Source organism: Podarcis bocagei, assembly GCF_964188305.1.
Source record: "Podarcis bocagei genome assembly, chromosome: W".
Taxonomy (NCBI): domain Eukaryota; kingdom Metazoa; phylum Chordata; class Lepidosauria; order Squamata; family Lacertidae; genus Podarcis; species Podarcis bocagei.
Genome location: NC_138131.1, coordinates 92,455,864 through 92,470,876, shown reverse-complemented (window position 1 = coordinate 92,470,876; position 15,013 = coordinate 92,455,864).

Here is a 15,013-nt window from a genome sequence, read left to right as displayed (position 1 = left end):
TAAATCAGAACCAGTGAAGGCGGTGAACGTCCTGTGTGGGTGTCTGGAGACAATTGGGCGATGGATGGCAGTCAATATATTGAGGTGGAATCCCGACAAGACAGAAGTATTGGGGGACGGAGGAGGGCCGGTGTGGGAAATTCCCTGGTCCTGAATGGAGTAACTGTGCCTCTGAAGGACCAGGTCACAATCTGAGGGTCATTTTAGATGCACAGCTGTCCATGGAGATGCAGGTCAATTTTGTATCCAGAGCAGTTGTCTACTAGTTCCATTTGGTACACCAGCTGCAACCCTACCTTCCTATGCACTGTCTTGCCAGAGTGGTACATGTTCTGGTTATCTCCCACTTGCACTACTGCCACATGATGTTCATGGAGCTAACTTTGAAGGTGACTTGGAAACCACAACTAATCCAGAATGTGGCAGCTACACTGGTGACTGGGAGCAGCCGCTGCGACCATATAACACGGGTTCCGGAGGATCTGCACTGGCTCCCAGTACGTTTCTGAGCACAATTCAAAGTGTGGGTGTTGACCTGTAAAGCCCTAAATGGCCTCAACCCAGTACACTTGAAGGAGCATCTCCACCCCCGTCGTTTAGCCTGGACACAGGATCCGGCTCTGAGAACCTTCTCTGCAAGAAGTGAGGTTACAGGGAACCAGGCAGAGGGCCTTCTCGGTAACGGCACCCTCCCTGGGAACGCCCTCCTGTCATATGTCAAAACATTTGAAGGCAGTCCTGTATAGGGAAGCTTTTTAATGTTTGATGTTTGATTATGCTTTTTCTTATTTCTCGGGAACAACCCAGAGGGGCTAAGGCAACTCATTCAGATGAGTGGGGTACAAATATAATAATAACAACTACAGTTGTTGTTGTTGTTGGAAGAAGAAGCTTAAACAAGAGGGCAAGGCTTATTTTCATTTTCTTTAACCCCAAAGCCATTTACAAAAAAAGTAAAATCAAGAAAAAACCACAACCAATCCTTAAAAAGTATACAGAAGTTAAAATACTAAAACAGATTAAAATTACTTCTACTTTGTAAGCATCCGGGTAGGCTTGGCAAGCACGAAAGAGAGTACAGTGAAGGCTCCTGCTTGAATTCAATAGGCCAGGAGTTCCACAGTGTTGGCATTGCCACACTAAGCAATTGAAAGACGGGTGTTGTTTGGCAGCTGTAGCAGCACCAATTCCACTGTACAAAGCGAGTGGGCACAGGTGGGGTAAGGAAATCTCATGAGTAAACGGGTCCAAGCTGTTTTGCTACCCAAGTTTTTCTTCAGTTTTACAGAGCATGATTTGCAGATTTTGTATGCTTTTTATTGTAATATATGGATCCCCCCCTAATAATAATAATAATAATAATAATAATAATAATAATAATAATAATAATTTATTATTTGTACCCCGCCCATCTGGCTGGGTTTCCCCAGCCACTCTGGGCGGCTTCCAACAAAGATGAAGAATACACTAAAATGTCACATATTAAAAACTTCCCTGATGTCTTCTGAATGTCAGGTAGTTGTTTATCGCTTTGACATCTGATGGGAGGGCGTTCCACAGGGCGGGCGCCACCACCGAGAAGACCCTCTGCCTGGTTCCCTGTAACTTGGCCTCTCGCAGTGAGGGAACCGCCAGAAGGCCCTCGGAGCTGGACCTCAGTGTCCGGGCAGAACGATGGGGGTGGAGACGCTCCTTCAGATATACTGGACCAAGGCCATTTAGGGCTTTAAAGGTCAGCACCAACACTTTGAATTGTGCTTGGAAACGTACTGGGAGCCAATGTAGGTCTTTCAAGACTGGTGTTATATGGTCTTGGCGGCCGCTCCCAGTCACCAGTCTAGCTGCCGCATTCTGGATTAGTTGTAGTTTCCAGGTCACCTTCAAAGGTAGCCCCACGCAGAGCGCATTGCAGTAGTCCAAGCGGGAGATAACCAGAGCATGCACCACTCTGGCGAGACAGTCCGCAGGCAGATAGGGTCTCAGCCTACGTACCAGATGGAGCTGGTAAACAGCTGCCCTGGATACAGATTTGACCTGTGCCTCCATGGACAGCTGTGAGTCCAAAATGACTCCCAGGCTGCGCACCTGGTCCTTCAGGGGCACAGTTACCCCATTCAGGACCAGGGAATCCTCCACACCTGCCCGCCTCCTGTCCCCCCAAAACAGTACTTCTGTCTTGTCAGGATTCAACCTCAATCTTTTAGCCGCCATCCATCCTCCAACCGCCTCCAGACACTCACACAGGACCTTCACCGCCTTCACTGGTTCTGATTTGAAAGAGAGGTAGAGCTGGGTATCATCCGCATACCGATGAACACCCAGCCCAAACCTCCTGATGATCGCTCCCAGTGGCTGCATGTAAATGTTGAAAAGCATGGGGGAGAGGACAGAACCCTGAGGCACCCCACAAGTGAGGGCCCAGGGGTCTGAACACTCATCCCCCAACACCACTTTCTGAACACGGCCCAGGAGGAAGGAGCGGAACCACTGTATATATAAACAGTGCCCCCAGCTCCCAGCCCCTCAAGACGGTCCAGTAGGATGTTATGGTCGATGGTATCAAATGCCGCTGAGAGATCCAGCAGAACTATTAAACAGCTCTCACCTTTGTCCCTAGTCCGCCGGAGATCATCAACCAGTGCGACCAAGGCAGTTTCAGTCCCATGGTGAGGCCTGAATCCCGACTGGAAGGGATCCAAATGGTCCGCTTCTTCCAGGCGTGCCTGGAGTTGTTCAGCAACCACTCGCTCAATCACCTTGCCCAAGAATGGAAGATTTGAGACTGGGCGATAATTGGCCATCGTGGCCGCATCTAAAGATGGTTTTTAAGAAGCGGTTTAATAACCGCCTCTTTCAGCAGGTCTGGGAAGGCTCCCTCACAGAGGGAAGCATTCACCACCCCACGAAGCCCATCGCCCAGTCCTTCCCGGCTAGCTTTTATAAGCCAGGATGGGCAAGGATCCAGGAGACAGGTGGTTGGCTCCACTCGTCGAAGCAGCCTGTCCACATCCTCGGAGGTAACAGGTTGGAATTGATCCCACGCAACTTGACTAGACAGAACTCTAGCACTCTCCCGCCCTGCTCCCACGGTGGAGTCTACCTCTTCCCGAATCTGAGCGATTTTATCTGCAAAAAACTTTGCAAAATCATTGCAGGAGAACATGTGGCCCGTATTGGGCCCCGATGTTGCAGGTGGTTCCGCTAAATTGTGAACCACCTGAAAAAAACCACATACTTTTATGCTGTGCTTTATGCTTTTTAAAAGTTTTGTAAGTTGCTTGGAGACGCTTTACATGGCAATCAGTTAACAGGCTGAACATTTAATAAACGTTACCTTACAGGGCTTTTGTAAGGATTATCATTGGGAGGTAGCTACATGCTATTATACACTATGGTAGGCACAACTGCCTACCAAAGTCCTCAAAGGTTCTTCACAGGCTTTTCCACATTAATTCTTAGAAACAGCCCTGTAAGGTAGGTCAGCACTATTATTATACCTGGGGCCAAGAACATGAGGGGGAATGGCTTGCCTGATGCTGAGATTTGTAGTGGGATTCAGAAATCATGGTGAACAAACTTCATGAAGAAGGTGGTGTTGAATAATTGCCCCCAGGTGGACCAGAAGGAAAGCTCAGCTAGCTATTCATTCTGTCCTTTAAATAAGCCTGAAAATGACTTTAAATATTCATAGTACAGCTTCCTTTTCTGTCAAAATGATGAACACCAGGGGTAGAAAATCAGCCTCAACTCCAACTCCCATCAGCCCCAGTCAGCATTGCTAAAGATTCTGGGAGTTGTAGTCTGACAACAGCTGGGAGATCAGTTTCCCCAGAGAACTGCCTCCTCCCACATGAATGCCAAGATCATCCTAAATTTGCCATTTTTGCCATCTTAAAAATTAAATGGTAATGGACTGGATGAGAGCCAACAAACTGAAGCTTAATCCACATAAGACTGCCTTGGTCACACTGGTTGATGATCTCCGGCGGGCTAGGGACAAGGGTAAAAGCTGTTTCCTTGTTCCGCTGGATCTCTCAGCAGCTTTTGATACCATCGACCATGACATCCTTCTGGAGCATCTGGAGGGGTTGGGAGCTGGGGGCAGTGTTTTGCAGTGGTTCCGCTCCTTCCTCCAGGGCCGTGCCCAGAAAGTGGTGTTGGGGGATGAGTGTTCAGACCCCTGGGCCCTCACTTGTGGGGTGCCTCAGGGTTTTGTCCTCTTCCCCCATGCTTTTTAACATCTACATGAAGCCGCTGGGAGAGATCATCAGGGGGTTTGGGCTTGGTGTTCATCAGTATGCGGATGATACCCAGCTCCACCTCTCTTTCAAATCAGAATCAGTGAAGGCGGTGAAGGTCCTGTGTGTCTGGAGGCGGTTGGTGGATGGCAGCTAACAGATTGAGGTTGAATCCTGAAAAGACAGAAGTACTGTTTTGGGGGGACAGAGGGCGGGCTGGTGTGGAGGACTCCCTGGTCCTGAATGGGGTAACCGTGCCCCTGAAGGACCAGGTGCGCAGCCTGGGACTCATTTTGGACTCACAGCTGTCCATGGAGGCACAGGTCAAATCTCTGTCCAGGGCAACTGTCTACCAGACTCATTTGGTACGCAGGCTGAGACCCTACCTGCCCACGGACTGTCGTGCCAGAGTGGTGCATGCCCTGGTTATCTCCCGCTTGGACTACTACAGTGCACTCTACGTGGGGCTACCTTTGAAGGTGACCCAGAAACTACAACTAATCCAGAATGTGGCAGCTAGGCTGGTGACTGGGAGTGGCCGCCAGGACCATATAACACTGGTCCTGAGAGATCTGCATTGGCTCCCAGTACGTTTCCGAGCACAATTCAAAGTGTTGGTGCTGACCTTTAAAGCCCTAATGTGATGGCCTGGGAATCCGATTCAGAGGCTGAACCGGAGGAATCCCAGCCTGCACAGGAGTCCCCGCCTCCAGGGCTGGCTGAGCTGGGGCAGGGCCTTGATTCTGAAGCGCCTGCACCTCAGGAGCAGGCACCAGGTGAATCCACTCTGGCTCCGGAGGTGATTGAGGACACATTGCCTACAGGTGCGCCTCTCCCAGCCCTGTCAGGGGAAAATGAGTCTCCCCCTGGGTCCAGTAACCCACCGGCCTCTCCTGAGCTGCAGAGGCTCAGGACAGAGAGGCGGAGGGAACTGGTTTCTCCCAGGAGGAGTGCTCGCCTTAAGGCCAGGAGAGGCGGGTCACCTGGGGGCCGGGACTGCCCCCGGCCTCAGAGAAGATAAAGGCCAGTCAGCCCGGTCCCAGGTTGCGGGAGCAACGTCATTGAAGAGCTGTTTCGGCCAGCACCCAGTCCTGTTCCTGTCCTTGCCCGGCTCCTCGCTGTGGACCCCGCTTCGCTCGTGGAGAACTGTCTGCCGACCCTCGACTCAGGTCCTGGACCTCGCCCCACGGTAACTATGGCAACGGAGAGGTCAGAGTTGCCATGAGTTCCAAGAAAAACAAACATGGAGTCCAGCACGCTTCCCTTTGCGCAGCTCTGCTGTCTGTCCATGCTGATCCAAAAATCCTTCCTGCCTCTCCCTCTTGCCGGTAGCAGAGATAAACACAGCGGTGAAGCAATTGCAGCATGTGGGTGAATAATTCAGAACTGACACAAAGCGTTCCTTATCTTGTTAGCCTTTAATCATGAAGTAAACCAGATCTTAAATCTGTCCCGGTGACAACGCACACATCTTGCGTCCTCTCTCCGCAAAAGCGAAACCAGACTGAAACACGTAGCGTCAAACCACTCCCGTATGTGTTTCTAACCACGCCTCAGGAAAGAGACGTCACCAGAACTCCTTAACCCTGTGAGTTCTGAAACCAATAACACCCCCTCTCGTCTCGAACCCTGAGGGAAACTGTGAACCCCTATTTACAGACCTCTTTGAGTTCAACTCACCTCCCATTGCCTTTTGCCTCCCACTGGCATCTATCCCAGGCAATTGTTGAATCCCTTCCACACTCCCAGAATCACACTGTGCGAAACCAACCCACGCATTGGTGACCTGAAACCTTTCCGGTGGAATCCCCTTTTTGGTCCGAGTTGACCGCCGGAGTACAACCTCGGGCGCTCCTCCTGACCCACTGGGGTCAGCAAGTGTGTCTCCCAGCACAGAGGACTCCCCCTCTGACTTGCTGCGTCTTCGGGCCTCCTGCACTTGGCTAACAGGAGATGAAGGCTCACTTTTGGGTTCCATCTTAACCTGTGGAGAAACCCACCCCTGTGCTTGACCATCATCAGCAACCTGGTCATCAGCAACAGGCTCCGCCTCTGACTCTCCTTCCTCCCTTTCTTCCTCCCTTTTCTCCCCCTCAGAATCGGACAGACATTCTGAGAGAAAATCAGAACCATACCTAGGCTGTGACCAACCACCCTGCTCAAAGAACTCAGCATGCTTGCTGACCAGCAGCTTGGTCTGATCACCCTCTGGGTATGCAAACTTCCACCCATTTGTTGCAGGATCATACCCACAGAAGATCATGTCCTGGCACCTAGGACCACCCTCCTTCCGTTGCGCTGTTGGTATCGGCACTGAAGCCCTAGACCCAAACGAACGGAAGAAATGCACCTGTGACTTCCTCTTGTGCAACAGAAAATACGGTGTGTCACCTACATCATGATTGTAGGACCTGTTAAAAACAAAGCTGGCAAATTTCCAAGCTTCACTCCAAAAGCTCTGAGGCAACCCAGAGTCACACAGTAAAACCCTGACAGCTTCAGCCAGTGCTTCACTCCTGTGCTCTGCCATGCCTCTCTCTTGAGGAGACTTTGCACCCGTCACCTGGTGACGAATTCCCTTTTCCTTGAAGAATTCCTTCAGAGCAGACCCAGTGAATTGTGACCCACGGTCGCTCCTGAACTCTTGCACCTTGGTGGAGAACCTTAGTTCCACCTCCGCAACCCAATCCTGGATCAGTTGCGCTGCCTCCCTCTGTGACCTGAGAGAGAAACACCATAAATTCTGAGAAAAATCATCTGCCATCGTTAGCAGAAACCTGGCCCCACCCAGACTCTCACACTTCATGGGTCCTGTAAGGTCTGTGTGAACCAACTCAAAAGGTTTTGTGGTTACCCTCTTTACCCCGGGAAACCCGCACCTTTGAACCTTGCTGCATGCCCTGCACACTAGGGATCCCTCACATGGTGTGATTTTACAACCTTTGGTGCAGCCTGGCAGCCTCTTAACATCTTCCAGACAAGCATGAGACATTCTCTTGTGCCATACATGAACACATGAATCATGACTGGGAACACTAGCACACTGCGCCTGTGCTTTTCCTGCATTCCCCCCACCCTCCAGAGGTGTCTCCAGAACAAAGAGATTGCCCTTGCCTTCCACGTTGACAAGCAGCTTCCCCCCTCTGGAAATAGAACAGGTGTTATTTTCAAAACAAATTTTGTACCCCTGCTTCGCCAAAGCAGGTATCGATAACAGGCAACACTTCATCCCTGGTACAATGAAACACTCCAGCTCCGCCTGCAAAACAGAAACATATACATTTGCAGCATTAGAAACTTTTCGTTTTGTCCCGTCAGCTAATGTGACAGCAGTTCCAGTTAAAACAGCCCTGCAATTCCGCAGCTCCCCAGCAGATGGCGTCCCAATGAGGTGATGACTGGCACCCGAATCCAACACCCACTTCACATCTGTGTTCCTGCTGGCATTGTTTTTCAAAGTTGCCATAGCAGCAACAAACGTCCCGCTGCCGCCTCTGTCCTTGGCAGCGTCCGAAACCGCAACATCCTGCGTTGCTCTGAAGACTGGACTTATCTCAGAGTTCCCAGACAACTCTGCAGGCCTTATCTCCCTCTGCAGCAGATGTCTGACCTTGAAGCATTTAGCTCTGTCCTGTTTCCCAGGCTTCGACTCACGACGCAAACAACTCTTGGCAGCCTTTGGAAAAAGAGGCTTTTCTGTTCTTTTACTGCTCACTGCCCCCCCACTGCTCCCAGGGCTCCCAGGACGCTTTCCTGCACCCCCAGTGGTAGGTAAAGGGCCCCCAGCAGCTTGCCTCTCTCCAAGCTCCTCACGCAGACACGTTGCATCACCCACGCAGCTTTTAGACTCTGCAAAACTGGCAGCAACAGCAGCAGTAGTGGTAATAGTCCCTTTGCCCCCCTCAGGGGTCCCACAGCCTTTCCCAGCTGTGCACTGGCTTCCACAAAGGTGGTAAGCTCCATCTTGCCTCTCCTGTTCTGATGCAGCCATCTCCCGGCCCTTGCTTCCGCCCCCAGCGTTGCACACTTCCTGGAGAGCTAGCCAAGCGACCGTCGGCTTCCTTGCATCCAGAACTATAGGCCTTAAATCAGCACTTACATTCTCAGCCAGAAAACCAGAACACGCTGCTCAGCTTCACGTTGGCTTCCAACTGCCCCAGCTGACGAAGACATCGGCTTCACCAATTCCCAGAGCTTGGCTCCAACTAAGGACAACTCTGCTAAATAACTCCACTCCAACCACGTTTGGGTTGTTAACTTCGCACATGGCAGCTTAAGCTCAAAGCCATGTTCCTGGGACTGAGCCATCTCCTTCTCCCCCGGGGTAAGCGTACTCACGACAGCATCAGCTTCCTCCGGCCTCTGGCAGATCGGCTTCTCCTCCCAGCGAGCTCCTTCCAGCCTCAAAGACAGCTCCGGCTGGCCCCAGCAACTTTCCTGCTGGCTTCCCCCACATGTGAGACGTTCCTGCAATGCTTCAAAGCATTGGCAAGCACCCATAACCTATGGCAACGGAGAGGTCAGTGTTGCCATGAGTTCCAAGAAAAACAAACATGGAGTCCAGCACGCTTCCCTTTGCGCAGCTCTGTTGTCTGTCCGTGCTGATCCAAAGATCCTTCCTGCCTCTCCCTCTTGCCGGTAGCAGAGATAAACACAGCGGTGAAGCAATTGCAGCATGTGGGTGAATAATTCAGAACTGACACAAAGCGTTCCTTATCTTGTTAGCCTTTAATCATGAAGTAAACCAGATCTTAAATCTGTCCCGGTGACAACGCACACATCTTGCGTCCTCCCTCCGCAAAAGCGAAACCAGACTGAAACACGTAGCGTCAAACCACTCCCGTATGTGTTTCTAACCACGCCTCAGGAAAGAGACGTCACCAGAACTCCTTAACCCTGTGAGTTCTGAAACCAATAACAGTAACCTCCCCCCTGGACCAGCACACCTAAACTGCCTCAGTCCAGTAGACCTGAAGGAGTGTCTCCACCCCCGTCATTCAGCCTGGACACTGAGGCCCAGTGCCGAGGGCTTTTTGGCGGTTTCCTCCCTGCGAAAAGTGAGGTTACAGGGAAACAGGCAGAGGGCTTTCTTGGTAATGGCACCCGCCCTGTGGAACACCCTCCCATCAGATGTCAAGGGAATACTGTAAACAGCTCTCTGACTTTTAGAAGACGCCTGAAGGCAGCCCTGTTTAGGGAATGTTTCACGTTTTATTGTGTTTTTAATACCCTGTTGGAAGCCACCCAGAGGGGCTGGGGAGGCCCGGCGAGATGTGTGGGGTATAAATAATAACTTATTATTATTACTGGTTTTCTGTGGAGTGTGGCCCACTAAGCGTGTGCACCTTAAAATTATTACAACAATTTATTTGATACTAATTTGCATGAATTGAAGCAAATTCAAGTAGACACACCCTCTTTTGTGCTTCACTACCCCAGTCTCCGAAGGGTGTGGGACTCCAGGGGTTTCAGGCACTTACCCATGTTCGGTTTCCTTGGAATGATGGACAGCAGCAATTGTTATGTCTTTAGGAGAGATGGTTTATCTACACATATATACAACCTGAGTCTACAATGGAGGTGCTCACAGCATCAGCACCCCGAAAGGGTCTTGCTTCTCCCACGACCACAGCCTTGGATTCCAAGCAGGAATCGGGTACAGCTCTGACGCCCTGGCTTCTGCCAGCCGCCTGCTTCTAGCCCAGCTCTCTCACACAACGCTGGCTATTGCCCTTCTCACTAGCAGCCAGGTGAGGGAGGGGGCCCAGGGCCCACCCATTTGTCCTCTGGTACAAAGCCACTTCCTTTGTTATACCATGCCCAGGCCCACTGACTCACCCAAAAGCTGGCCTGGCTACTTTAACCACTGAATCCCCCAAACTAACCACATTATATATGTTCAAGTAAGATGTAATTATGCTACCTGGATGAAGGGCCTCAGCAGTTTCACTCCAGCACCTTGCAGGGCTGGTCCCAACACAGCTTGTTCTTCCCTCCATTTTTCAACACCACAATGTTGAAAAGTTGACATCGCCCAACCCTGCACAGCCGTGAGGCATGTCTCTATGCACTCAAAGTCTCTCTGGTCAGCTGCATCTCATATTCTAAATTCCCAGGCAAAAATGTTCCTCTTCAACCAGGCCTTTTTGGCTGAGTAAGCGTGTGTTTGAGGGAGGGAGTATTAGTTTGTATTGTTTTTATTAAGTATTTTATGTTCTTATATTGTATTTTTATGTTTTGAACAGCCTTGAGATCTATGGATGAAGGGTGGTATACAAATTTAATAAACAACAACTTTTCTGAAAGGCTAGAAGTACTTTATCAGTCACTGCCTACCTTGGAGGGAAAAGGGACGCGGGTGGCGCTGTGGTCTAAACCACTGAGCCTCTTGGGCTTGCCAATCAGAAGGTCGGCGGTTCAAATCCCTGCAACAGAGTGAGCTCCCGTTGCTCTGTCCCAACTCCTGCCAACCTAGCAGTTCGAAAGCACGCCAGTGAAAGTAGATAAATAGGTACTGCTGTGGCAGGAGGTAAATGGTGTTTCCGTGCGCCAGAAGCAGTTTAGCCTTGCTGGCCACATGACCCGGAAAGCTGTCTGTGGACAAGCACCGGCTCCCTCGGCCTGAAAGCGAGATGAGCGCCGCAACCCCATAGTTGCCCTTGACTGGACCTAACTGTCAGGGGTCTTTTACCTTTACCTTTTTAACTAGGGTATATCAATTTCAGTGATTTATCAGGCACTGCAGCCAGGTATGAAAAATGGGTACAAAGATCTCAGGTCCCAAGCACACATTATGTATTTATTATTATTTATTCAATTTATATCCTGCTCCTTCTGAAGGAGCCCCAGGTGGCAACCAGGTCATTAATAATTTTCAAGACTTTTTTAAGACTTCTAAAAACAATTAAAAACATTAGCTTTCATTCAACTAAGTTTTCTTGACAGCAGACACACTGAAATTCATATACCCTAGTTAAAAAGGTAAAGGTAAAGGACCCCTGACAGTTCAGTCGCAGACAACTCTGGGGTTGTGGCGCTCATCTCGCTTTACAGGCTGAGGGAGCAAAAAAAACTGTCTGCAGACAGTTTTTCTGGGTCATGTGGCCAGCATGACTAAGCCGCTTCTGGCGCAATGGAACACCGAAACCAGAGCAGTGCACGGAAACACTGTTTACCTTCCCGCTGGAGCAATACCTACTTGCACTTTTTGGTGTGCTTTTGAAGTACTAGGTTGGCAGGAGCTGGGACCGAGCAACGGGAGCTCACCCCATCACGGGGATTCGAACCGCCGACCTTCTGATTGGCAAGCCCAAGAGGCTCAGTGGTTTAGACCACAGCACTACCCGCGTCCCTATACCCTAGTTAGTCATATTTATTGAGTAGGGTCAATATAACGACTATTGAGTAGTTACCATGAATATCCCAGCAGGGAGTGACTGTTAGTTTCTGTTTGCCACTGAGCAGCTGCTTAGAGTCACAAGGCTCTGTTTACATTCCAGAGACAGTCCAGGCTATTGGAAGTCTCACGGGAGAAGGGAGACGGATGTGATGTTTACTGGTTTCCTGTTTCCTTTGTTCCAGTTGCTCTCTGCTTTCATAGAGAGAGGATGTATATTTCTTTGCTGTCTGTGTAGTAAGAAATAAAGCATAGTGATGTAGCCATAAATCTCATCACTTCTGCTGCTTTGGAAACTCTGCTGAATGGGGGAACGTGCCTTGGAGCCTTATCAAAGGCTCAGGTCATTAATTATTTGTTAGAGGGCGATTCCGAAGGACACTAGATGGCACCAAAGCTTTGAAGGCAGTGAAATGCTACTTGTGTGGACGTCTAGGCCACATGAAGAGGGATTGCAAACATCCCAAGGCCAAGGCAACAGAGCAGCGCAGCGAAAGCTCAACACATGGAAAAGGCAAAGGCAAAGGTCAGAAGTCCAGGACGACGCAACACAAGGCAATGGTCTCACGCTTCACTCCAAAGGTCCAGAAGACGTCTAGATCTTTCTTCATCATCGACTCGGGAGGCACATCTGCAAAGACAAACACCTGTTCGTGTCCTTTACTCCACAGGAAGGTGCAATTCACCAAGCGGATGACCACACGATCTCCACTCAAGGCTATGGAACGGTTATTCTTCACAGCTTGGATGCATCAATACGCAACATTCTTTTTGTTCCAGATACTGTACACAACCTATTGAGCGTCTCGCAGCTGACTGAACAGGACATAGACGTTTCCTTCAAGAAGAGGAAGTGCACCATCACCAAGAAAGATGACTTTGTATTGCATGCTGATTATATTGATCATTTGTTTGTATTGCATTATGATGATTCTGTTGATGTTGTGCAGGATGAAACTTGTATTGCAGATACTAACAAGGTGTTGCATGCAGGATGTATCCATGATTATCACAGGAAATTTGGTCATTTAAACTTCAAGGCAGTTCCAAAATGCCTGCCTTAGTTGAAGGTATGACAATTAAACCCTGCAGGTACCACATGAAGTGCAAGGCATGCGCAGCAAACAAGGTCAAAATGGCTGCAAAAGGTAAAGTGTCTAGTAGACAAGCTACAGAACCATACCAGGTAGTGCATGCTGATCTCGTTGGTCCACTAACACACTCTTTGGGTGGAGCCAGGTACCTTATGGTTCTCATTGATTCATATCCCAGATATATTCATGTGTTCAATCTCAAGCAGAAATCAGAAGCATTTCCTAGGTTCAAGGAATTCTGTGCTTGGTTGAAAAATGTGCATGATAAACAGGTGAAATGTTTATTTACAGATCGAGGGGGAGAATTCATTTCTCAGCAGTTTGAAGCTTTTCTGACTGAGAAAGGAATTCAACATGGCCTGTCAAGTCCACGGTCTCCTTGGATGAATGGACTTTGTGAAAGGGCAAGCCAAACATTGCTTCAAGGCTTGAAAACCTTGCTGCATGATGCCAATCTTCCAGAGAGTTATTGGGCAGAAGCGCTCGGCTGTTTTGTTTACACCTATAATCACAGATTATAATCACCGATTGGTTGTACCCCCTATGAAAAGATGTTTGGCAAGAAACCATACATCAAGCACATGAGAATTTTTGTTTCTGACAAATCAATCAAGAAAGGTACTAAAGGACTCGAATGCAGAGCATGCGACGGAGCAGCCCATAGGCATTGCCTTATCAATGAAATACGCCCCCTCAAATCTAAACCCCAACCAACGGAAATCTTCTGGATGCACAGGCAGGAGGCAGAATGCGAACTCGATGTCGCATTTCGCTAGGAGCGCTCCTCGGCCAAATCTACAAATCATTTTGACTGCCTGGTCAAAAGAGGCGTATTTTACCGTGCACAGTTCCTGAGGTATTGCATCATTCACTGAACCTCCCCTTGGGTAAGAGAGGTTGTGGATCATGCGAAATTCCCCCGGAGCTTTTTTAGGTACTATGCCCAGAGGGGATAGGTGAAGTCCCTCCAGAGGGGGCTCGGGAAAAGGGCCTGCAACCCTGCCTGCCGTGATCTCCTTCTGTATATTTTTCCTAACTATCTCTGGCCTTTCCCGCACAGACTTCTGATTTTGGGGGTCCACGGTGTTGGGGGGGAATGCTACTGGGATTCTAAATCCCATGGAGAACCCGTCCCTTGAGAGCAGTACATGTGAAAAGGATCTAGGAGTCTTGGTTGACCACAAACTTGACATGAGCCAACAGTGTGACGCGGCAGCTAAAAAAGCCAATGCAATTCTGGGCTGCATCAATAGGAGTATAGCATCTAGATCAAGGGAAGTTATAGTGCCATTGTATTCTGCTCTGGTCAGACCTCACCTGGAGTACTCTGTCCAGTTCTGGGCACCACAATTCAAGAAGGACACTGACAAACTGGAACGTGTCCAGAGGAGGGCAACCAAAATGGTCAAAGGCCTGGAAATATTGGATACTTTGGAGGTCTTTAAGCAGAGGCTTGACAACCATATGTCAGGAGTGCTCTGATGGTGTTTCCTGCTTGGCAGGGGGTTGGACTCGATGGCCCTTGTGGTCTCTTCCAACTCTATGATTCTATGATTCTATGCTTTTGTGCAGTTGTTATTAGACAGATATCATCAACATACAAAAGTAAATAACAAACACTTCCTTGCACCATTGCTGAATATAAACAGGAATCAGCCAGGCTTTGTTTGAATCCCATCTTTTTCAAAGTTGTGTCTATGCAGTCATGCCATAGACGTGCACTTTGGTGTAAACCGTATAGTGCCCTTTGCAGTTTTAACACCATGCTGTCTTTTCCCAGCTCATAACCTGGTATTTGCTGTAAATACACCTCAGCGTCAATAGGAGCATTTAAATATGCTGAGGCAACATCAAAATGATTAACTTTTAACCCTCTCAGACTTGCCATTGCTAAAACTGATTTTACTGTTTCAGCCTTTGCTGTTGGGGCAAACACTTCATCATAATGTATCATTTTCCTCTGTGTAAAGCCCCATGCAACCAACCTGGCTTTCCTCTGACAACTTCCATCAGCCAGCTTTTTCACTTTAAAAACCCACTTACAGCTTATGGGCTTTTTACCTTCAGGCAATTCTGAAGGTACAAGCACATTGTTGTTTAGCAGAGAGTTATACTCTGCCTGCATTGCCTTTAACCACGCCTCTTTCTCTAGAGTAGGTAACTCTAGCACTTCTTCAAAGTTTTCTGGCTCAGTTACACAACCTGGTTTATGGTGGCTGGGAACCCATAACGGTCTGGAGGTTGACCTTTATTACTTCTTGCAGACCTCCTTGGTTCATTAATCT